The following is a 23656-nucleotide window of genomic DNA, read 5'->3' as shown; positions in this document are numbered from 1 at the left end:
CCAGCTCACCTCAACCACACAGTATGAGGAGCCAGAGAAATTGAGGGGGAAAGAAAGAGGTAATAATAAGCAACATCCATCTTGAGAGATTATCCATATCACAGAGTCATGCAAGTAGTTTGGCCCACATTAAAGGAACGAAGTTAACACTACAGATTCTAACAGATTAAGAAGGCCAATCAATTTTTCAGAGTACATTTATATTTGTCTGAAACTTGCAAATTAGGTAATGGAGATTTTCTAGCATCTGGTCTATTTATAAGACATTAGCAACATTGGACTGTGATCTTTTCAATGTTATCTTTAGAAACATTGTGATTCTGGTGATATTATAATGTTACTGCAACATTAATCAATAGAACAAGTCATATACGAAGCATTATCATAAAGTACCAATCAATTACTGTTGCTTGAAATGCACATAAGTATTATGCAGTTTATGGATTAAACAGAGAAAAGGTAATGTTTTCTGGATAAGATATCCTTGACATCTGTACTTTATCTTGTTTCAAAGCCAGAAAGATCAGCTGTAAATAAAAGAACAGCACAGGATTTGGCTTTTGTTAGAAAATTAGTCCTTGATGCATAATAAAGGATTCTGAATGGATATTCAGCCAATATGCAGCATTTTCTGTAATCTTAATGTTTCTATGAGGCTGTTGAAAGGATGAATCCAGTTAAAGAATTTGCATTTAACTGGTTTTTGAATTTATCTAGACCTAGCTGTTGATACAGCTGGTTGTTAAAACCACGTGGAGTTAGGGAGGATGTGTTTAAATCCCACCAGGCTGCCGCAGGACCCGAACCCATCTCTGGCGTTCCCTTAGCAGGCTCCCCCGCCACACCAGGCTCCTGCTTTGCCTCCTCCTTCCCCAAGCATGCCGGTGTGTGGTCTGAGGGCACATTTAGATAGAAAACGGCAAATTAGGGGTGTAGGCAGATGCAATGTGCTGAACACATGAATATTCCCAAAGAAGGTTGGGAATTCAGTTTATCAGCCTTGGTCCCAGGTTTCTTCTCTTGCCTGTGTTGTGGCTAAGGGCTGCTGAGACCCTATTTCAATCCAGACACTTAAGGGTAGATGTAAGTGCCAAGTTTTCTGGTTTAGCTTTCTCTCCTTCTTTTGGGTACCTAAAATTAGGCTTTGCAATGCACTTGGGATGCGTGCTCTTTCAATCAGAACAGCTCAGCTCCCTTGCTGCCTGCAGGTGGTCACTGTTTGTGCTCTCTTCATTTTCCACCTACCTTAGACCCTGGTGACTGTTTTGCAAATACACTGAGTATACACAACTGCAGTTGAAGTTGGAGGGAAATGCACTTGGAATAAAAAGTGCTAAATCACTGGTAAGGTGCTAAGCACCCTGAAGTATCAAATCCAAAGCGTCCTAACCTGGGCATCCAAAATAAGTGAATAACTGTAAATGAAATCTCATTATGCCTCACTTCTCTGGCTGAAAAGAAGGGTTAATGATTGCCTGTTATCTCACTGAGGTAGCAAGAAAATAACCAGACTGAATTTGTGAGCCATTCAGGCACTGTAGCAAGACACGCCAGAGAAAAAGCCTACAGGAAATTAATAATTCGGTCTTCAGAGCAAGGTTTGAAACGTGTGGAGCAAATCGAGCCTGGCTGACACACTGAGAAACAAGAAAAAAACCATAACACAGAATAACTGCTCAGCCTGCGGAGAGCAGTCCATCCTGTGAGTGAAATGTTGCATGGTTTTATGAGGATGCACGGTGAGATGAACAGATGAAGGCTGCCCCAATGAGCCTGAGCTAGGATTTTTTTTTCTCTGCCTTAACATGAAGGGCTCTATTTTGCAGCTTTAAAAAATAATCTGGAAATTTGGGGATAGTTATGTTTATGTGAGCTGTGCCGTATCCATATCTATGTCCTCTAGAGAGTCCAGAGACAGGGGTTTTGTCCCACAGCAATTTGTTCTGTTCAGAGATCACTGTCTAGGAGATCACCTGCAGGGTGGGATGACTCCACTGGGGTCCATGACCCTCCTGCGTGTTATCAAGGGAAGTCAGACAACTGGCTGAGGAAAGCTATTTAACCTTTTTCATCCAAAGTTATGGGAGATGAACTACAAGCTGTGTGGCTTTGTAAATCATTTTCAATTTAATATGTGTGTCAATGTTTAGTGAATATTTAAGTAACTCATGAATGAACAAGTATAAAAGTAGACTCACAAGATGAAAACATTGACCTTTAGACATGTAAAATATGGTTTGGTTGCTGATTTGTGTGTTTTATAATAATGAATGCATTAATAATGTCAAAGGTAAGCAATATGACCCCTTCAAAAAATCTTCCACCTTTGCCATATACCTCAGACCTTGAAGGATGTTCATGAAGTTGTGCATTCCTGAATGACGCCAGCAGCAAAGACCAAAGGGCTTTGACAGACGCCCAGAGGAAGAAAGATCCTTGAAAAGCACTATGGTCTCATTTCAGTGGGGATTCCAGCACCAAAAGACCCCACTCCTCCAGGCTACCTGGACACTTCCTTCTCCCAAGCAAACGTTATCACACACTACAGCACATGCCAACTCTGCTTTTTCAGTATTTTGCACATGGGTCCCATCATAATGAATAATTGGCAGATCCTGCTTAGCTTTTCAGGATGTTGCATAGCCCTTTGCATGTTGTTTAGTGCAAATGGTCTAAGTTCCTGTAAGGAATTTTTGTTGTGGTTGGTGGAAAGCCACAGTGTGGGCTGACTTTCAGGCACTCTTTAGGTCAGGGCAAATTTTAAAATGGAGCCTTGGCATCTGTCCTGAAATGACACAGAGACGGAAGGTCTTCAGTACAAGGCAAGGGGGCAGCTGGTAAGGCTTTCTTCTTGTCGTGTGTTACAGTAAAATTTGCGGTAGCCCAAATGTGTGCAAAGGAGCTGGCAATGTCCAGAGGAATAAGACTTCACAGTGACTGAGTCTTATTCAACATTTCTGTAGTTACACCAAGAAATCTATTCATCTACACTGATAATAAATAAAATATATTATATCGTTTCCTGATGCTTTGTTTGATTCATTATATAAGATTTTAATGGTAGCAGTAAAGGCAATTTCGTCCTTCCTGACAATATTTATGCACAAACTATGAAAATTATACACCAGTGATTTGACTCAGTTATAAATCATGGGGCAAATTATCCATTTTTATTTTTCCCTTTAAAAAGAGTGAATACTCTCTATCACCATTGCTAAGCAGAAAAGCATATGCACGTCTCCTGTACATGAGGGAGCAAAAATTCTTCTGCTATGAAATACAGCTTCAGCGACAGATCCTCTCATCCAGCAGCTTCCGACCCTCCCAGCCACACTTTTTTAGGGTCTTTAAGATCTTTGTGCTTCAAACACCAGAGCCAGGTTTAGTACATTTTTGCTAGGAGCTGCTGGAACACGCAGGTTTGTGTCTCTGCTCCCACACTGGGCACAGGGGAATTGCTGTTTGCAGCCCCTAGCTGCCATTTGCAGCGTGGTGGAGGCGTGCAGACCTTCCCCTGCCCTACAAAGTTTTCTCTGCTGCTTCTTTAGTCTCCACTTTTATACGAGAAGTTCATCGTGGTCTGCTCTTGCACAGTCTTCTCTTCAACCAGCACCTTCCGGCACGGAAGATTTGATAAAGAGCATTTGTCCATTAAATTGGGTTAAAAAATGAGATCAGAGTCTCCCAACGCCTTCTCCAATGGGCAACCTGCAGACCATGCTGCCAGGGAGAGAAATTCTTCCTTCGGGGACCACAGCACATTAAAGTGTCTTACTGGGTGCAGAAACCATTGATTTGGGCAACATTTCCAAGCAGCTGGAGGGCATAACATCAAGCTGTCACAAAACTCAGTCTTTTCATGGCTGAGTCACAGCAACGAGGAAGTCACAGCAACATAAATGAAGGCTCCACACAGGAAGGAAAGCCTTCAGAGCTGCCTCTGGATGTCCCTGACTGCCAGCTGGGTGGCAAAGCAACCTTCCCTGCCTTCATTGTCTTCACAATGAACCTGCATAGTGGTTCAAGAGAAATAATTCTAAATAAAATAATTTAAAATAAAATGAAATAAAAATGAAATGAAATAAAATGAAATGAAATAACAATAAAATAAAATAAAATAAAATAAAATAAAATAAAATAAAATAAAATAAAATAAAATAAAATAAAATAAATAATAAAAGCATTGGCTGTTAGATAAGGAACAGAGGACTAAAAGGTACCTCAGGTGTTGTGGAGCCCACTTGTATGTTATACAAGTGAACACCCAAAATTGCTTATTTCAGAATTGTTCTTTAACCGCACAAAATTTGTTGCAGTGGAAGAGAGAGCAGCAATAAGTCTATCTCTCTGACTTCCTAAGGTTGTAAAATAATAGCAGTTAATTTAATTTATTATAGGAAGTTTCAAAGTTAGCAGTCTCTAAATAGATTAGAGATGCTTTGAATGTTTTTGTCAATGTTCATTCATGGACTGAAAGGAATACTCTTATTCCTCTGGTTGAATCATAGCTCCTCAAGACTTTTCCAGGGTTTGGACCAAATATCTAGTGGAATTAAGTTTAATAATGAAATTCCCTATACATTCTGTTAAACAGTGCTACAGATCCCACAGAAGCAGTGACTCCATCCTTGGGTGTTGGCGATGCATCCGTATTGACCAGGCAACATACAAAATGCACTCCTTCAACCAGTCCTTGGGGCAAGAGCAAGATTAATGATCGTGTATGTGGTACACATTTTTGTTTGGTGTATTTTTCTTTCATTTACTTTCCACAAATATGTATGCATTCTTCTCTGGCACTTTGTGCTGGAAGACAAGAACTACCGTCATGATGCAACAGAGTTTGAGTGCACAGTTGAACCTCCAGGCATTAACTCTAAGGGAAAAGTTGTTCCAGGTAGTTTGAAGCAAAAGTCAGTGTCAACCTTTATTTCACGCAAACAAATTCAATTCTCCATTCGAACCCTTTCTTCTTTTCTCCTTGCAGAGGGACAACATCCATCCTTTAAGCTTTGTATTATATTATTATTATTATTATTATTATTTATTGTTAGTGACCTATGAGGTCCATGGATAGTAACTTAGGCCAGTGAGGCTCAGAATTACAGTACGTTGCTCTGTTTGCCAGCATAATTGCATAACACCATGCAGTTTCTCATATGGAGCAGAGCTCAAGCATTTGTCTCCCATCCAGTAGCTGCAGATCTAATTAGACCTGACCTTGGTTTTATTATTCTTTCTCTATAAATAAGATACTCTTATGCTATGCCAAATTCTATAACTTGATTCACGTAACATCTATCATTTGAATCAATTTGCTGTTGAGAAAATCATGCAGATTTAAATTAACCAATTTAATTATCCTTCCTCTCTATTGCATACTTATTGTTTGGATTTGTAAGAAATTTTATAAAAAAAAGCCTTCAAGACCTGAAGAGGGTTGATCTTGACATGTCCTCAGAGTTCTGCTGTTTTGATAGAGTTATCCACAACCTTCCCAGAACAGAGATGCAAGAAAAAAATCTGTCTGAATGCAGAGCTCATTCCAGTGCAATCGGGCAGTTTTGTCATACATCTTGCATGCTTTTAAAGTATAATTGGATTTAACCACCAAAAAAAAACCAACAGACAAATGTCGTAAAAAGCCTTCATCACAAGACCATGGGTTATAAAACCTCTGATCCAAGGCATTTGAACTATGGCTCTTGAGATTCATTAAATGCTCTTCTAATTATCCTCTTTATAATCAACATGTCATTCTGCACACACCCTCCAGCTAAGGTTTACCTTCACATGCAAGAAGCTTTCTGACACAAAGGAAATGGAGACAATAACTCTGAAATTAAACTAGCATTTTAATCATCTATTGATCTGTTGTTGTAATGATGTGAAGCTACATCTTACACCATGACCATCTGTAAACTGCTGTTGAGAAATCTGAAATCATTTTGACTGTGATTTTTTTAAAGATAATTACAGATAGAACATGAACTTTTTTTTTGTAATTTTCTTGTTTAATAATAAAAAACAGATGTAGAACTAAAGGTGAACAGGATTAGGCCACACAACCAAAGCATCTAAAGTAATTAATCTGTGTTTTGGGGGTTTGCACACTGAACCAGATCAAACTGATATTTTTTTTTTTCACTCCTTTTCACTGGCAGCATCTAGGAACTGTGGATCCAGACCTCCAGCCCTATTTAAAAATGTACTGGGTGTGTGAAGGGACCCAGCAACCATTTCAGGGCAGTGCCTGACATGTGGTTACCTGGAGGAGAAGGTTTTGAGGCTTTCCAGGTCTCCTGCTACATATTTACAGTCCAGCAAGTAACAGCAGAGCAATTCAGCTGATTCACAGAAAGGTGCTACCATGCTGTGGTGGTTTTGCCCTGCTACACAGCTGAACTCCACCACAGCCGCTCTCTCACTCCCCTTCCTCAAAGAAAAAGTGGAGCAAATATGAGGGGAAGGGCTCAAGGGTTGAAGTAAGGGCAGGGAGATCTCTCACTAATTACCAACTTTGCCCTTAGCAGCACCAAAGCTAGACCAGATGTAAAGCATCACAAGTGAACACAACAGAGTGGAAGAGGACAGGTCAAGGCAGGGACAGTGCTCATTCACCACCTGAGTAGTTAACACTGTGAACAGCAAAATTGGTTTCTTCCAGGTATAGCAGTGCTCTTTGGCTTACCCATGGCATCTCCAGCTTGAATGTTAGCATAGTAAGGCACAAAATTTTAAATACTGTATTTATTGGCACATTATTTGATTTTATGGTAGGAAATGGGCTAGAAAATGTACAGAAAATGAGAATAAAAATGTTTTATATTTTCAGATATCATGGGATCACACTAAAGTTGACGTGATAGCCTCATTACCTCCTTTCTCTCGCAAGGGTTATTTTACTGCTAGGGACTGCTAGGAGTTAGTTAATTGGTTACTGTGTCCTACTGCAGACTATTCCTTGATTAGTTTTTCCTCTCTTGTTTCAGAAGAGCAAGCTTTGAGTGACCTGGTCCAGTGAGAGGTGTCCCTGCCCACAGCAGGGCGTTGGAATTAGATGATCTTTAGGGTCCCTTTCAAACCACTCTAGGATTCTATGACGCAATCTATTTGAGGCTTCTTTTCTGGCAGGCCCACGTGGATATTATTCAGGAGGGTGAAGGTTTCAGAAAATAATAATCCAAAATCATTCTGCTGTTGCTGTACAATTAAGTGTGCTCTATAAAAATATATTGTATTTTAATGGGCAGAATGATAATTTGTTCAATCACAAAATGATGATGATAATAATAAAGATGTCCCAATAACTTCAACACCATCTTTTTCCAAATCACACTTAACAGTGAGTTCTTGCCTGCTCTGTAGGTAAGTAGAATTATTGTAAGTTGTTAAAAGTTGGCCCGGAGCAGTTGTGGCTGGCTGTGTCACCTGCAGTGGAGTGGTGGCTCTGTGAAAAGCTTCAGCACTGAAGCCCTTGAAGCCAGCAGGCACTGTGATGAAGAGGATGGCCTGAAGAGCCAGGTGTGGGGAAGAACCACAAACTCTGTTCTTCCTTCTGCCAAGCTGGCTGCAATATTTGCATTTCATTCCAGTTTTCAAATAGGAGTCTCTTCACTTTTTTTTTTTTTTTCAATAACTCCTTTTCCTCCTCTCTTCTGTGATGCTCACAGAACAGTGCCAATCGCCCCCCAGCTCCGGGCCTCTTTTGCATTGAAAATCCAGCAGCTCTGTATGTGACAGATCCAGCTCTGGCTTAAGCTGCGTGATTCAAATGATACGGCAACTTCATTTACACCAGGGCTGAAAGCAGCTGTGAATGTCTGGAGGTGATGAATAGGGGACACCATGCTGTGGCAATGCAGGTTGTGTTTTGGAAGGTGGATAATTCTTTCACTCTAATAGCTCGAGTACAGCAGTTTAACCCTGGAGTGCATTTTCCAATTGTTATATCTTGCTTTAGCCACATGATCCAATTGACTTTAATGGTAGTCGAGCAGCTAAAACTTCTACAAAGCTCAGAAAAATTATCCTCTGATGTCAAAAGAGGATATGCGATTCTGAAAGCAAATTAGGTATCCATTCAAACCACTTGAAATATGAAAATATATAGAAAAGGTAGGATAATTTTGATCTTTTTTTTTTTCTTTTCCTCCACAGGAAACTACAGAGCAATGTGAAAGAGTAGACTTGGCTTTCATCAGCAAAGCCACTGTAACTTTTCACAAATAAGATCTGTATTAATGAGTTCATCAAAATCCCAATCCTCCACTATATATAAACACCATATATATTTGGGCAGCTCTTAATTAGACATTTAATCAATGACTTCTAATGGAAAAGGATTGCGGTTATGCAGTATTAAGAGATACCTCAGCATATCAGATTTTTCCTATAGCTGGTGCAACAGGATGGTTTGGAATCAATCTTTATTTTCTGGATTTAATGTTTATTCATGAAAATGGGTCATGTGAAATACCAGTTTGCCCTTCGGATAAGTGGCACTGTTGCAAAAAGCTGTAATTGTGTCCCTAATGTGAGCCAGAGCCTTTGCAGGAGGAAGGGCATGCCTACTGCCCATTGAAGTCAATAGGGGAGGCATTACCTGCCGAGATCATGATGAAAGACTTGAGAGAGAGAGAAGAGGGGGCAGAGATGACAGAAAAAAAAAGCATAGCAGAAGGGACAAAAAATAATGGGGTTGAACTCAGCAGGAAAGATAGGCAGGAAGAGCAATGAAAGCCGAGGACAGCTTTTTTGCATGCCAAGTAAAGAGCAGCAGAGCACGGGGCTGAGGTTATGGAAAAGAAAGCAATAACTCTAAAGCATCAAAGAGTGAGTCCTGGATCTTCATATGAAATTCTTTATAACCAATAACGTAATACATTGCAGGTGGGTCTTCCATGACCCACCTGCTTGAACCAGGTGGCTTTCACAGCCTACCACGGACCAGATCTGTCCTACCACCTGCTTGAAGTTATCAACCCATCTGCAGCAGAACCCAGAAACCCATGTGCCCTATTCTAAGAGATCTGCAAGCCAACTTACATTTTTTTAAAAGTCTGACTCTCTCTTTAGGGGGACAGGTAGTAAAATGGGAAGATCCACTTTAGTCAAGAATGAATCCATCCTGGGCATCCCATTATTGCTGTTGCTGTTATTAATATTATTATTATTCCTATTGCTGTTATCATTAACACTGTAATTAATTTTCACATGCAGTATTTACTGTGCTTTGAAAACACAATCAGAAAAAACTGTGAACATGTGTATATTCACCAAATAACAAACAACAGCAGTCCAAAAGCAGCAAGGTTCTGCTTAAGCAAGCCTCAGTTCTGTCAGCTGAGGGCTTCACTCTTTACATGTGCAATCTTACAAAAATGAGAAACTCCATAATTTCCCTGTTTCACCTCAGCTATGTCTGACTTGGAATAGTTTCATCCACAGATGAAATCACCATTTAGTACTGTTTGAGAAATAAGCTGGCAACGGCATCAGCTTAAAGATCACATATAGGCAGAAGGGCTGTTTTCTTTTTGTTCAGTTTTACAATGTTTAGTCCCAGAGAGGACCTCTCTGAGAACCCCTCTGTTGCACTTTATTGTTCGCTATCAGACACTCCTACATTTTTATTTTTATTTTTATTTTTTTTCTTTTGAAAAGAATGGCTGCTTTGTCTGTTCATGTGCTACAGAAACCAGCAAGAACTTGTCCGGCCATTGAGAAAGGCTTCACCAGGGACTACAGTCTACTACGAGACATAAATCTATAGGATGCTGGCCTCTGCTCTGCGTGGTGGATGGATGCGGTTAACCTTTCACATTTAACATATTGCCCTTGTGCATTGTGCAGCTGTTTACTTTCTACTGCATCACTGTCTTATTAACCATGTAACTGATAACGCAGTCCCAGCTGGTGGGATTGCTGGAGCAATACCTGTCTTCTCCTTTCATAGTATTTCAAACCCTAAACAGCAATTGTTCAGAATGGGCTAATTAGTGCTAGAATCTCTCAACATAAAGTAATGGGAAATTTTTGTCAGGACTTAATACAGTTCTGATTGTATTGAATCATAGCAGGAGCTTTGATCACTTGCATTAATGCACAGCCTGACAATACAGCAACAGCAGCACCGCTGGCTCTGAAGACTGTCTGCAAGCTGGATGCTCCTACTCTTATGGCTGCTGGGTGCTGCATGAAAACTACAGAGGTCTTTGTTTCCTGCAGTAAGCTGATCCAGCCTTGGATCAGAAACCATATCCCTGATTACATACCCCCTAAGAAGGGTTTGGGAAAGGGGTGTGAGAACCTGAACTTTTCATCACAACCAAGGGGAGAGAAGGCAACATGCAGCTAGAATGACATTTCTGAAGGGACAGCAAGGAAGCAGGGTATTTCCTGCAGCAGCTCGGAAAGCCGCGTTTGTTCCCTTACTCCGATGGCAGAGCACTTGCCACCCCAGGATCCCAGCAGCAGGGACCCTGCTCTGTGCAGTGCAGAACATGTAGCTGAAGTACATATTCAAAACGTGCTGCTAGAAATGTCATCGGCCCCACACAATAGACATCACTGCACATTCCCCGGTGCCATCTGCTGGTAGTTCAAATACTTAACTTTGTACGCAACCTTAAAACAACGCGGATGTTACTCCACCACCTCACAGCTGCAGCTTAGCTTGTTGCCTGCAGTTTCCTTCACCAGACCCTCAGGCACAATTCTAACGCATCAATTAAAGTTGGGTGACAATGTTATTTCATCACATTTTGAAATTTCAAAATCTGCCACGTTTTATTTTGCTCTCATTGCCTCTCAAAGTGTGAGTGCCCCGAACATTTACCCATGGTACTGACCCCACATCTCCTAGGGCCAGTCCTGGGCACCCAATGGCCAGCATCCACCAAGAAATCTAAAAAATTGCATGAAAGCTGTTGTCACTGAGTGTGGGCAGGGGTAAACCAGAGTACACATTTGCAAGGCAGTATTTAAGCTGTGGGTTGTGTACAATAATGGGGGCGGTTGGGGAGGACCTGAAACAGCTGTACTGGGCAGTATCTAGATGGGTGAAACAGGCTGGTCAGTTACTGAGATGAAGAGCTGTTTTATGATTGTTGAGAGAGCAGAATAAAGCTTTAAGGAAGCTGTAAAATACATAATTTCTTCAGATTCTCATTTGAGCTAGTGAAGAGTTACTTTTCCAAGTCCATCTGCCCACGTTTCCATTAATAAAATAATTCAAAAATTCATTTGAAAGAGAAAATGCCAGCGCAAAGCCAAAACCAAAGAATAGCTCAGCAGTGGCCCAATAATTAATTTCTTTCCTCCCACTTCCCCTAAAATAAACTCTAGCTAAAAATCAACATGCATCTGCCTCAGCCGTGGCGTTGTGAACAAAGGCTGCAGCAGATACACGGATGTGCTGCTCAGAAGCACCTTTAGAAAATGCCACTCCTCAGGTGTCCATGCATACAGTAGAAGCTACTGAACAGTTATTATACCAAATGGCTAGGACCTTGTGACTACTTCTTTTTCTGGAATAAAATGCTGTTCACAGTCACTGAAAAATAATAATAATAATAATAAAATAATAATAATAATAAAGAATCTGGATTGCTTCCTATTCATGAAATGCTCTAGCATACAGGGCTGAATCTGACACTAGCACAAAGATAACCTACCAGAAGATGGTATCTAACAGGCTGAAGTAACCCAATGCCTTGAAGCAACAAGTTGGGAACTCCTTAAAAAATCTAAGTCTTCATCCTCATGGAGCCAGAGGTCCAATTATGGGCATCCCAGATCAAAGATGTTAAGAAAAAAGAAAGCATCCAGTGGAAAGCTACTAAAATGGCTAGGATAGTAGGGCCCATAATCTGGACTTTCAAAAATGTCCCCTCACTGTGTGAACTGAAAAATGCATATTAAGATTCCATTTTGCAAGGAGCTTTGCAATTTGAATTTTGTTTTCTTTTGTTTTCTTAGGGTTTCATAGGTTTAAGTATTTACATTCTTCAGCAGGCAGTCAAGTCACAAAAACTGAGCATGGTCACATTATTACTGGTGACAAATTCCTTAGGAAAGTTTATATGATGCAGTTGCCTGATGACTACAGGTTTGGAAGAGTTCAGATGCCATTCATAGTCTGTGCTTTTGGAGGAATTTATACCACACCTAGAACCACAATGCACTAGGAAGAGCAATGGTTGAGTTGCTGGGAGCTGGTGTTTGCAAAACCAGTAGATCTATCAGCATGGGTCTTCACTGTCATGGGAGACAAGGTATTTTTCCTGGCAGTTTAGAACAAACAAGACACTCAATTTCTTCAGTGGTCCAGGTCACTTCTCTACAGCAGTTTCTGAGTGGCAAGGGAGGAAACCTGGGGAAGGATAATGCCTGCTTTCAGCTTTGTTGTCATTAGAATTGACATTCCAAGTGTCAGAAAAGTCAGTTCCTGATGAGTTGAGACATACAGTAATTAATTTCAAGTACAATTTTGTATTATAATGAAAATTCATGCTAGAGAGGCTGGCAGCAGAATATTTTAATTACAATAAAGTAATCTACCAAACTGCAGCAAAAGAGTTACTTTCCCCCAACAATTACCCAGTTGTACACACTTCACAAATCCTGTGAGCTTTTAAAATCAGTGTCATCTAGGGTCTCTTTCCCCTTATTTTTTAAGACTGCTTTTATGTAGGTTCTGTGTGGTTGAAGTAAAGAAAAATAATTCTGATTATAAATGTATTTACTTTTGAATTGTCCTTTAAACTGCAAATTTCCAAGTCATCATACCAACATAAAAATCTTTAAATGCTGCACTAAGGCTTATAATAGTTGCACCACCGATGCCTTCATTTTCAGGTCACTCTTTCATCTCACCTCATCTTGCCAGTGAAAGGATCATTTAAAACTGAGTGGAGAATTTTATTATTCAGCAGCAAGCATTGGGAGTTTTGTTTAATGTTGGTTATTTCATTTGCTGAAAGCATCATTACAAGTATAATGTTTTTTAAAGAAAAGACTGTTTGACCTTCTGTATGATACCTGAAGTATTCCTTTTAGGCCTGAAGTTTTAAGAAAAGCAGATGAATATTTTACATATTTTAAAATTCTGAAAATATAAAAAGATGACCCTTTATTTGTTTTAGAAAAGGAAAGGAATTGACTACCTTTTGGTTAAAACCCTTTCTCATATTTACATCAGCTATGTATGCACTAAAGTTTAATTTAAAATTGAAACTTCCAACAAAAATGAAAAAGAAATACTTATGCAAAAAGTACATTTTCATCCAAATTAGTGGTAATAACAGTACAAGAGTCAAATAAAAATAAAAAGGTGGATATTTTGTATCACAATATTCAGGTCTGTACCTTTCAGTGCATTTCAAAAGGTTCTTTATCCTGAGGGGAAAAGCTCTTGAAGTTTTCTAATCCATCATATTTTTTTCTTTCAGCTCTCTTGCATGTGCTATTTTGTAAAATAAATAAATAAGTAAATAAAAGGCTATTAAAAAGTATTCTATTTTTGTCAGAAATAATACATGTGCAGTAAACTGGCTAGCTGAAATCCTGCATGTACAGTAGCTTGGTTCTGCTTGGTGAAACTTCTTGGATGCTAATACCAAGAGCGCTACATTTCCTTTTGTCAGACATAGGGATAAGCAGAGGATTTTGTAATTACATCTTTGTGGGTGATTTGTACCAATTACGGAAAATAGCTGACAAGATTATTTTCAGTCAGAATTATTTGTGCTGCAGGGCTAAAGCCACATTATAGCTACGAAATTTCTGACCATTGCTTAATTTTCAGTATTACTGTGTGTTTGTTCAGTAGCATGTAACACTGTGGATATATATCTCACTGGAAGAATATGGTGAAATGTGAGCTTTAATCGAGGAAATTTAGAGTGAAACCCATTCACCACAACTCAGTGCTCTAATTAAAATAAAAGACAGGCTCAACACTGTGGAACACATAGCCAAGAGGACATAAGCCCCTAAGTCACTTGGGTGTTCTTATTAGACTAGACTAGACTAATTAAGTTGGAAGGGACCTACAAAGATCATCTAGTCCAACTGCCTGACCACTTCAGGGCTAACCAAAAGTTAAAGCATATTAATGAGGACTTATACAAATGCCTCTTGAACACTGACAGCCCTGGGGAACCAACTACCTCACTAGGAAGCCAGTGCCAGTGCCTGACCACCCTCATAATGAAGAAATGTTTCCTAATGCCCACTCTGAACCTCCCTTGGTGCAGCTTTGTGTTGTTCCCTCATGTCCCTGACTGCTTCACCTCTCCAGGGAGCTGCAGAGAGCAAGGAGGTGGCCTCTGGGCCTCCTCTTCTCCAGACTGGACAACCCAAGTGTCCCGAGCCTCTGTCTCTCCAGGGCGTCAGCAGCACCTCCCCGGTTGGTATCACCGGCAGGCTTGTGAGGATGCACTCCACTCCTGTGTCCAGATCATGAATAACATCGTTAAACACATCTGGCCTAGTATTGAGCCCTGAACCTCATCAGGCCCTGTGGACTTAGGAATATCCAGTTGATCCCTGGTTTCTTTGTGAACGTAGGTGTAAAGTCACTGCTCCCCCACTCAAGGTCTCCCATCTCTGAGGACCAGACAGCCCATGATCTGTCATTACTATTAAAAACCGATACAAAAAAGGCATTAAAGTCATTCATCATCATTGTTAGGTGACCATCTACATCAGTTATCAGTCCATATTTTCCTAGACCTCCTCTTTCTGTTGACATATTTGAAAAAGCCTTTTTTATTGTCTGACACCACACTGGCCAGCGTCAACTCAAGTTGGGCTTTGGCTTTTCTTGTTTTCTTCCTGCAGAAGTGAGCTGAAGCTCTGTCCTCTCCCTGTGAAGCCAGACCTTCCTTCCAGAGATAGTATATTTTCTTTTTCTGCCCTGCTTCCAGGAGGAGTTCCCTGTTCAGCTTGGAAAGCTTCAACACCAAAGCTTGAATGCTCTCAAACAACAGAAGCTGAACTAATCCCAGAACAGGTTCAGGCTGTAGAAACACAAGTAATAGCAATGTCTGAGGTGCTGGGTTGGCTATAGAGATAGCAAGACTGATGCTTTGAAATATATATCTTTGGGAAGATGAGAATTTTTAAATGATGACCTGTTGGTAGGGAGATATAGTGTTTTTAGTATACTTTATTAGATTTTTATTATTGGTCTCAAGTCCAATAAAGACCAATGTGAAATTAAGTAATGCTTTCTTAAAGCACCTTCACTGCTTGGAAAAACAAAATCTCATTCTGTTGCACCATGGCCTTGGTTTCTAAGTTAATCAGGATGAGCCCACCTTGTAGTCACAGAAATAACATTTCCTTTCTAAGGTAAATTAACTTGTCCCAAATATTAAATGATACCTGGACAAGCTGCTTTGAAATTAGCTCTTTTAACACCACACTTCTGTGTAGAGCCAACCTTTGGCACACTTAAAAATTCACTTCAAAATATTTATCTGATCCTAGACTCTTAACTACTGGATCTGGCGAATTTTAGATTTCCCAGGTTATGTTTTATATTTGTATTTTCCAGAATTAATCTATGTTAAATCGCAAGGTTTTATTGAATTCTTAAATATAGTACAAGCTTCAGTTAATGATTGTTGCAAAATAAAAAAAGTTGAAAGCATCCATAGTTTTCTGAAATTAGTTAAAAAGCTAAACTATTCTCTCAGATTTCTTGAGGAGATGTGAGTGTTCACTCCTTGTCTTGAATTATTATTATGATAATTTCCACATGAGTCCTTTAATGACTCCTCCCGGACTAAAAAAATCACATTCACCATAGTCTCACACAGAGTACATCAGCACTGAGTGGGTGCTGCAATAAGGATTCTGTTGCCTGTGAACTAGTCTGCTTTGTTAGCATTGCCTTTCTCCTCTTACAATAAGATCTCCTAGATTTAGGAGGGTAAGTAAGTCTATCACTGATAGGTTTAAACAAAATGAAAGCCTGCAATAAAAAGCTGAAGGGAGAGTTCACACTGAAGATTCTCACCAGCACTAGGCACTCCTGGAATTGTTATTTATTGCCTTTTTCTGTGATAACTGAAAGCCAGGATTTTCACTACAGATGCTTCTGGGAAACAGAAAAGAAGTAGTAAGGAAAAAATCCTCTGAAATGTTTTATGAAGGGTCAAAGCAGAGTGTCTAAAAGAAAATCAACCCGTAAAGAGTGCTTTAAGTTCTTCTGAAGGGTAATAAAGGTTTGCTGTAAAACAGCTACCATTTTGAACTCTAAGTGTGCTGCTCCATGGAAAAGTTATTTGGGAGGCTGTCTGGGGGGTTACAGGGAGCCTTAACAACATAAATTCAGGTCCTGCAGGAGCTGGCCGATGGAGTGAAGGGAGCACATATTTCCTCCAGAAGTAAAGAGCAGACAGCATGCTAATTGGCACTCCTGGAAAATGCTGAGGGGACAAACTCAAACCATTGCAAGGACTAGAAACAGTCCTTTCCCAAAACCTGGAGGAGAAGGATTCACCCAGGAGATGAACACTAAGGCTGACCATGTGCATAATGGATATGCTGTCCCTGGCAAGGATCTGACCCATCACAGCTGGAATGAACTTGTGGGTATTTCCCAGGGAATCTGTGTTTGGAAATGAGAATGGATCAGGGCTCATTTTCCATCATAGCCACCCTGTCTAGGGGTTAGATGATTCAAGGGAGCTAAGATGGTGAAGACACATGCCTTTCCACTTCAGCTGGTGTCATGGCCTGGGAATGCTCTGGGTACATTTAATGTTGCTGTGAGAGTCAGGCATAAATGCCAAATGACCCTGGTTTGGTACAGTTGGTACCCATGACTCATATATAAAGCTATTTTGCAAAAATATTGGTTTACTCGCTATATTTGATTATTTGACACTGGGAGCTTTCTCTGCACAGAAATGGAGAGAGAGAGAGAGATCTGCGGGACCATCAGAAGATGTAGTGTTCACCAACCCCTGACACTCTTTTCATAGTTCAGACAGAATCAAAGAGTAATTTGCCTTAATTTCTATGATATTAGCTTATGGAAGTTGTTTCCATGCACAGTCAAGCACAGTCAAGATACCATGAACTAGTCAATCAATCACAATCATATTAAAAAAATATGCCCCTGCCCCCCCCCCCAAAAATAAAAGGAAGCAATTCAAATAGCACCTGAATTATTACAAGATACTATCTGTGAGTAGCTTCCTTTATTTCCTCGCTCACCTTGGCCAATATAAAGCCAGGATATTTGTGCGTTCCTCCACGGCATATCAGGAGATTACCCCACTGATAACACTGCAGATGGAGAATTCTCCAAACTGGAGCTGAAGTCCACTCTTCAATGTATAATTTGAACTTGTTTCAGCAAAGACTAGCAGAGAGTTTGTAGAGTTGTTTTCCCAAACCATGAACATTCACAAACCTTCCTAAGTATACCTGAATTTGCCCCGAAATGGCTTGGTAATATTCACAGAAGACTTGCAAAACTTGGTGTGGGAGATTTGAAATGTATACATTGGGCAAAAAAATGTTTTACTCACCTTTCTTTAAAACATTTTGGATGACAACAATGCCAGCCTTACTTGGACCTAATCAACTTTATACAACTTGTTCACTTCCACGTGGATTGTGTCCTGTGAAGTCCTCTGCAAGAACACATTCCCGTAAGCTGAGGGATCAGAAAAAATTCACAGGAAAAAATCAGCTGATCCCCAAGGTTCAAAGAGAATAATGCAATAAAGGAAATGCTAACATAAAGAAAACACTGATTTGGCAATAATGTGGCCTTTAGTGCTCCAGCATATTTGTTACCCAGCACATTACCAGAAAGCATAACTTTTTGCTTCGGCACAGGGAGGTACAGCCTGATTCTGAACTACGTGTCAAGTAATTCTCCTCTGTGATAGAACATTTTCAATGTATTGAGTGCATTTAACAAGTGAGGGGTGGAATAAAAAGTGTGTTTGCAGAGAACATTCAGTTGGATATTCAATATTTAATACTGAGGTTAAAGTTAGCCTCTGGTTTTAAGGTTACTTGCTGTTGAGGGTACTTAACCTCTACATTTTGATTCTGTTAACAGTGTGCAGGAAGGGCTGAGGAAAAGCTTCATATCGCTGCCTTGCTGTTTTGATATTTCATAATCCATTCTCACTGTTGTTACCATGCAGGCAATCCTCTGCAAATCCTCAGGCAACACATCATGAATGGTGATTTCTTTTCCCCCTACAAACTATTTACTGAATTCACATTAACAAATGCCCACTGAATTCTGGTTGTCTGACATTATCAGTAAAAGTGCATAAGTGTAAAGGTTTCTAAGGGATTTTTCTTTCTGGGAATACTGAAGCTTCTGGAAAGACCAAAAATTTCTAGAGCCATTTGCCTGGGAATAACCTGAAAATAAATAAAGAAATAAATAAAAATGTATTAGTCAGCCCCAACTTTTGGTTGTCAGACTTTCAGACTACCTTTCACGATTGTCTTCTCCTCCACCTCCATGGAACCTTCTCCTCTTTGCAATTCCCTGCCCACTTTTTTCTTTTGCATCCCACCGCCTACCCACCTGATGTGCTGAATGGGTAATTTCCCTCTCATGTCAGCTCATCCCTGGTCTTTTTTTAGAGCTGCAGAAGGAGTAGAACAACACCAATTAGGCCTACAAATTCTTCAAGGAGTATCATTTAGTATGGAAAAAAAAAAAGCTTCTAATTAAACATTTGTATGTAATTTCCCTCCTATTGTAACATTTCATCAGAACTTTCCCAGCTTAAAATAAACTATCTGGTGACTAATAAGGAGAGGGAGAGATTCAGCTTTAGTTTGCCTCACTTTGTTTAGAGGATTATTCCTCTAGGAAATATTATCATATTCCTTCTTCATGAGAAAAAGTGGACAAACTTTAAGATGCCCCACCCCACATTGTCTGCATTAACTGAGGAAGGGGTTACATCTACAGAATGCTGGATATCCAGTAGCTTGAATAAGTACTGTTTCAAATAATTCATGACTCAGCATAAACAAATACATTGCTTGTAACAGCCATTATATAGGGAAGAAAAGGAAACGCTTAGGAAAAAGAAAAAAAAAAAAAAAAAAAAAAAGGAATTGAGACAATTGAGACAAAGAATGTTAGTGTTAAGTCATGAGTTGTGAGGCACAATTTTTGGTCCCAGGTCAAGACAGTTAATGCTCAGCAGTTATTATCAAGGCAAAAAAAAGTAGAAATTTGGACCTGTGCAATGTATTATATATTTTATAGAAAACAAATTAGGTGGGTATAATACCATTTTATTTTCAAGATCTCCTGTATCTAAAACATGACTATTCACCAACAATTCAAGACTGGAGAAAGAAGGGAGCCAAGCCAATCATTTTACTTCCTGGTCTAAGTGTGTAAAACATCTGTGTATAGAATTTGATGATCGTGGTATGCAGTATAATCATCTGTCTGGCCTGAATATTGTCTCTTGGTGTGTCAAGTGAGAGATGAGAGAACAAATAAATTGTATTTGAAAAGCAGGAGACATTTTGCAATTGGTATGTTCCATTTTTAAATGAAGCTTCTATTGCATTTGGAGGATGCCTCCTCTGCAAATATAAATGGGATGTAGATGTAAGTATAAATAAGCAATTAAATGAAATGCAGCTTCAAAAAGAACAAGAAAATGAGATAAATCATAAGTTCTCCCTTCATTATAACAGGTAACCTTTAGCAGGCAGGAGGTTCTCTTGTGCTCATAAAAACAGGCCCTTTAAAATAGCACCACATATTAATCTTTCACTTAGCAAATTCATCACATATTAATCTTTCACTTAGCAAATTTCAAAAAACCTACTGCCAGTAAGGTCTCTGACAATAGAAACTCCTTGTTTTGCCTTTTTTTTTCTACCATAGTTCGTAAGTCGTTAAAATTATATATGTCCTCCAGTATCCTCATCCAACTTACACATTATCAAGAGAAAATCCTTAAATTTTCGATGCCTAATTACAGTGCCTTTAATTCATCATGGCTTTAAGGTCACTGATGTCTTTCAAGGGGGATTAGGTCTTCCTTGACAGACAGTGTTTTAGGTAGTCTGTGTGGGACCCTTGCTAACCATATAAACAACGCCACTAAAGTAGGCAAAGGCAATTTAAATAACTTTTAAGAGACAGATAGCCTGTTCTGTTTTTGTGAAAATTTGAACTTAGCAAATTATGTCTAAAGCACTTATTTCTTTTTCATGCTCACCATCCAGAAAAAGGAAGGGAGGAAGGAGGTTGACTGAAGCACCGACAGAAGCACCCCTATGTTACGGTGTCTACAGAAGCCCTAGCCTTCCAACACTTGACAGCTGTTCACATCTTCATGTGTTTGCTGTAGGGCTAAGCATACTTGAGTAGGCAACTTTAAAAAGAAATTGTCAAAAAATTCACCTAATTTCCAATATTACAAGACTGGCTGAAAACCTGAAAGCAGGATGATTAATAGCTCTGGGAAAAATAAATAAATAAATAAATAAAATAAAAACTAAATAATAATAATAATAAAAAAGAACACTTGGTTTCATTCTAGTTCTGGATATTTCTGAGTATAATTTCTTTGTATAGGGAATTCATTCAAAGGAAATTTGGCAGTCCTTCCTCCATGTCTTTTCAGCAGGAGCCCCTGTGCTCTAACACATCTTTTTTTTTACTGCAGCGCCCAGCATCTCCTTGTAAGAGAAACAGGGCTGAAACAGACATATCCTAGCTGTGGGTGTTAGCTTGAGATTGAGTCCTTCCTCCTGAAATTTCCATCTACCTGATAGAGATGTTTTCTCCATATGACCTCGCAGTAGCCACATTTTGCTATGAAAATGAAGTTTCCTCTCTGCAGCAGCCACCTTTCCCCTCCTGTTACACTCCAGTACTAACAAAGCTCCATTCAAATTGCTGTTATCTCCAACAGAATGCCTGATCCATAATAAAATATTTGCTTTATCAAGAAACAATGACTCTCTGACCACAAGAGAGTCACAGCCAAGCTAAGCCTGGCATACAGGTCTAGTGGCTGAATTTAATGCTGTGCATCTCTCTTGTAAATCCCTTTTTCTTTGCACCTGTGCATGGGGTTAAAAAGTGATCCTCAAGCTCTGAGACCACCAAGAGAAGGGGCACTAGCTTCTTTCTCCTCCTTCAGGACCAGACCCATCACCACGTAGAGAAGTTGGTCAGTACCTCCTGCCTTGCAGGAGGGATTTCACCTGGAGGTGGAGCTGGGTGAGAACCCGCGACCCCAGATCACACAGGAGCCTCCCTGGGGTGCAACACAGCTGCAGCTCATGGGAATACAAGCCAGCTGACTCAGTTTCTATTTGCATTCTTCCTCACCAAGAATCATACATCCAAATCCCTGTATATTTTGCAAAAAGAAAATGAAAAGGAAGCCTTAAAAACTTTTTAAAACACTTTTTGGGTCCCTCTACTTTCAATAAACTGTAAAATGAACTCTAATACTGTAATTCGCTTCCCTCCAAGCTTTAAAAATAAAGCACCAAGGTATAATTCACGTCGACAATCTTTACACATATCCATGTAACACAATTTATTTTCATCTCCAATTTAAGAATACACTGCTGCACTATTCATTTACCTTAGTACTTCTAGATTTGATGCTTTCAGAAATCTTTCCAGAGTAATCTGCCCTGTAAAACAAACAAAAAGGGGGGCTGGGGGCCAGGAGGGAAGGAGAGGCAAATATTTTATTTTCCCTGGCAGCAAGAACGATAGCAAATTGCAGAGCGCTCTACCTGAGCTCGCTTTCCCCACTCTGTTGTGAACCCTGGTCTCTGGTGTAATGTCTGAGCCGTGGACACTCCAGCTGCTACTGAGCCCTGAGTACCAGGTGTCTTGCAAATTATTCATCCTTCTCTTGTCTGAACGCTACCCCTTACAGCACCTTTGCCATTGTCAAGCCTCGAGTCTACTGTAAGTGAATGTTTTGCCGAGAAGAGCTATTCAATTTTTTTCCAGAGATTGCCTTGACTGCTTGTCCCTCTTTTGTCTGTTTGCTTTCAGTTCTTGACCGAGCAAACACATTTACAGGCAGAGATGTCTTTTCTAACAATGAGCATGAAATGAATATCGTTTCAAATTGCTCCAGTAATCACCAGCATTTGCAGGGGAAACTTCAGCCTGAGACTCATTCGGTCAGTGGACAAGAATAATATCATGGCACAGAAGGGCCCTGTGAAACCCCTCCTGTTCCAGAAGGCAAATATTGAATTCCCAGCATTGTATTTGCAGTAAATGGTGTGTGAGCTGAAACATGTTTGATTTATACATTGAAGCCTTGAGCCTTGGCTGCTTTAGAGTTTCTTTGCACTGCTTCAGCAAACACAGACGTCTCTTGCTCTAATTTTTTTTTTTTTTTTTTTTTGCTAAATAGACAGTGAGGCAAAGATCATCTACAGCAAGAGATGACTCCTGGCTCCTGCATCCCTTGGTAGAAAGCTTTGTGGTGTTTCTTGTCCATCTCCTACTGTCAGGCAATGCCGAGGAGCCTCCTGTTACAGTAGCTGTACAAGGTATCTCGGGACCCCTAATGCCCCAGCTCCAGCCAGTTGCCAGTAACCCACCCAAAATGATGCCTGCAAGGAAGCGTCAGGTCTATCAAAGACAGTGGAGATGATTTCAGGCCCACAGCTCACCATTACTCCCCAGTACCACCTTTAACACAGAGGCTGAACGCAGCCCAGATCAGGACACTTGTCACGAGTCAATTCACACTGTCACAAAGAGCACACCCATCCACTTCTTTGGACAAAATATGAGTGTGTCCCGGATTGTGATGGCAGGACGTTTTACTTGGTTGATGATATTTGTTCTGCTGGATGGCATTCAGCAAAATACCTCCTGGTCCCCTTGGAGCACTTAGCATTTGCCCAGTCTATTTGCTTAGGAATGGCCAGAGATATCTGCATCTGCAGTGAAAATTTCTTGGCAATCAGAAATGCACTCAGGAACCATTTTTCTTGGTTATGGTCTAGCTTATTTATTGAGCAATATAGAACTGGTTCCTGGGGAAGGATGCCCCCCACTGTTCTGGAGGGGTTTTGTTTTGATTTGATTTTCTATGGAAAATCTCCTTAAAAAAGTCAACATGCACTGAAAAATTGGGCTTATAGAGTTAGGGTATCCAGTGCTCGTGAAGACCAGGATCTTCCTGGTACTGGGTGAATCTCTGCCTGTGTAAGGGAATGTACCTGACACATGTTATCCCTCAGATCCTTCAGCTTTTTCTGGCTGGACACATTGCTGTCAAAACGTTGTCCCCTTTTTGTTTGGGGCCACAGCTCTGCAGTATTCCTGGAGGGTGATGAAGGTATTTTTGTTGGCATAGAAATTTGTGTTACTTGCAGCAGGAACAGAATAAAGCATAGAGACTTCACAGGGTCACAGACTCTGATGTGGCTCCCCAGCCAGAAGCACTGACCTGTGCAGAGTCAGTGTGTGGGGAATGGCTCTGCTTAGACTGAGGCAGGATTACAATGCCAGGGGTACATTCACACAAGACCTGGCTCTAAAAAAAGGCTGTAACTAGCTGTGTGACGGTGTTGATGCATCAGCTGAGCTGCACATGACCTCCTTGGGTCTGGAAGCAGTCCACTTATCTTTGCG

General features: G+C 40.2%; 1 long non-coding RNA gene across 2 annotated transcripts; it reads right to left on the bottom strand.

The window, feature by feature from the left end:
* Nucleotides 1–9627: 9627 nt before the first annotated feature.
* On the bottom strand, nucleotides 9628–21225 carry LOC118168429. Of its 2 annotated transcripts, XR_004751556.1 has the most exons (4): nucleotides 20799–21225; nucleotides 18578–18638; nucleotides 17553–18408; nucleotides 9628–12376 (listed from the first exon to the last, which is right to left on the bottom strand). It is a non-coding gene; the product is annotated as an uncharacterized LOC118168429 (long non-coding RNA). The 2 variants fall into 2 exon arrangements; XR_004751557.1 differs by lacking the exon at nucleotides 9628–12376 and having other exon boundaries at nucleotides 17528–18408; nucleotides 20799–21223.
* Nucleotides 21226–23656: the final 2431 nt, after the last annotated feature.

Source organism: Oxyura jamaicensis, chromosome 5 (genome assembly GCF_011077185.1).
Source record: "Oxyura jamaicensis isolate SHBP4307 breed ruddy duck chromosome 5, BPBGC_Ojam_1.0, whole genome shotgun sequence".
NCBI classification, from domain to species: domain Eukaryota; kingdom Metazoa; phylum Chordata; class Aves; order Anseriformes; family Anatidae; genus Oxyura; species Oxyura jamaicensis.
Note: the sequence above shows the minus strand (reverse complement) of the source record. Positions and strands in the feature narration are given on the sequence as shown.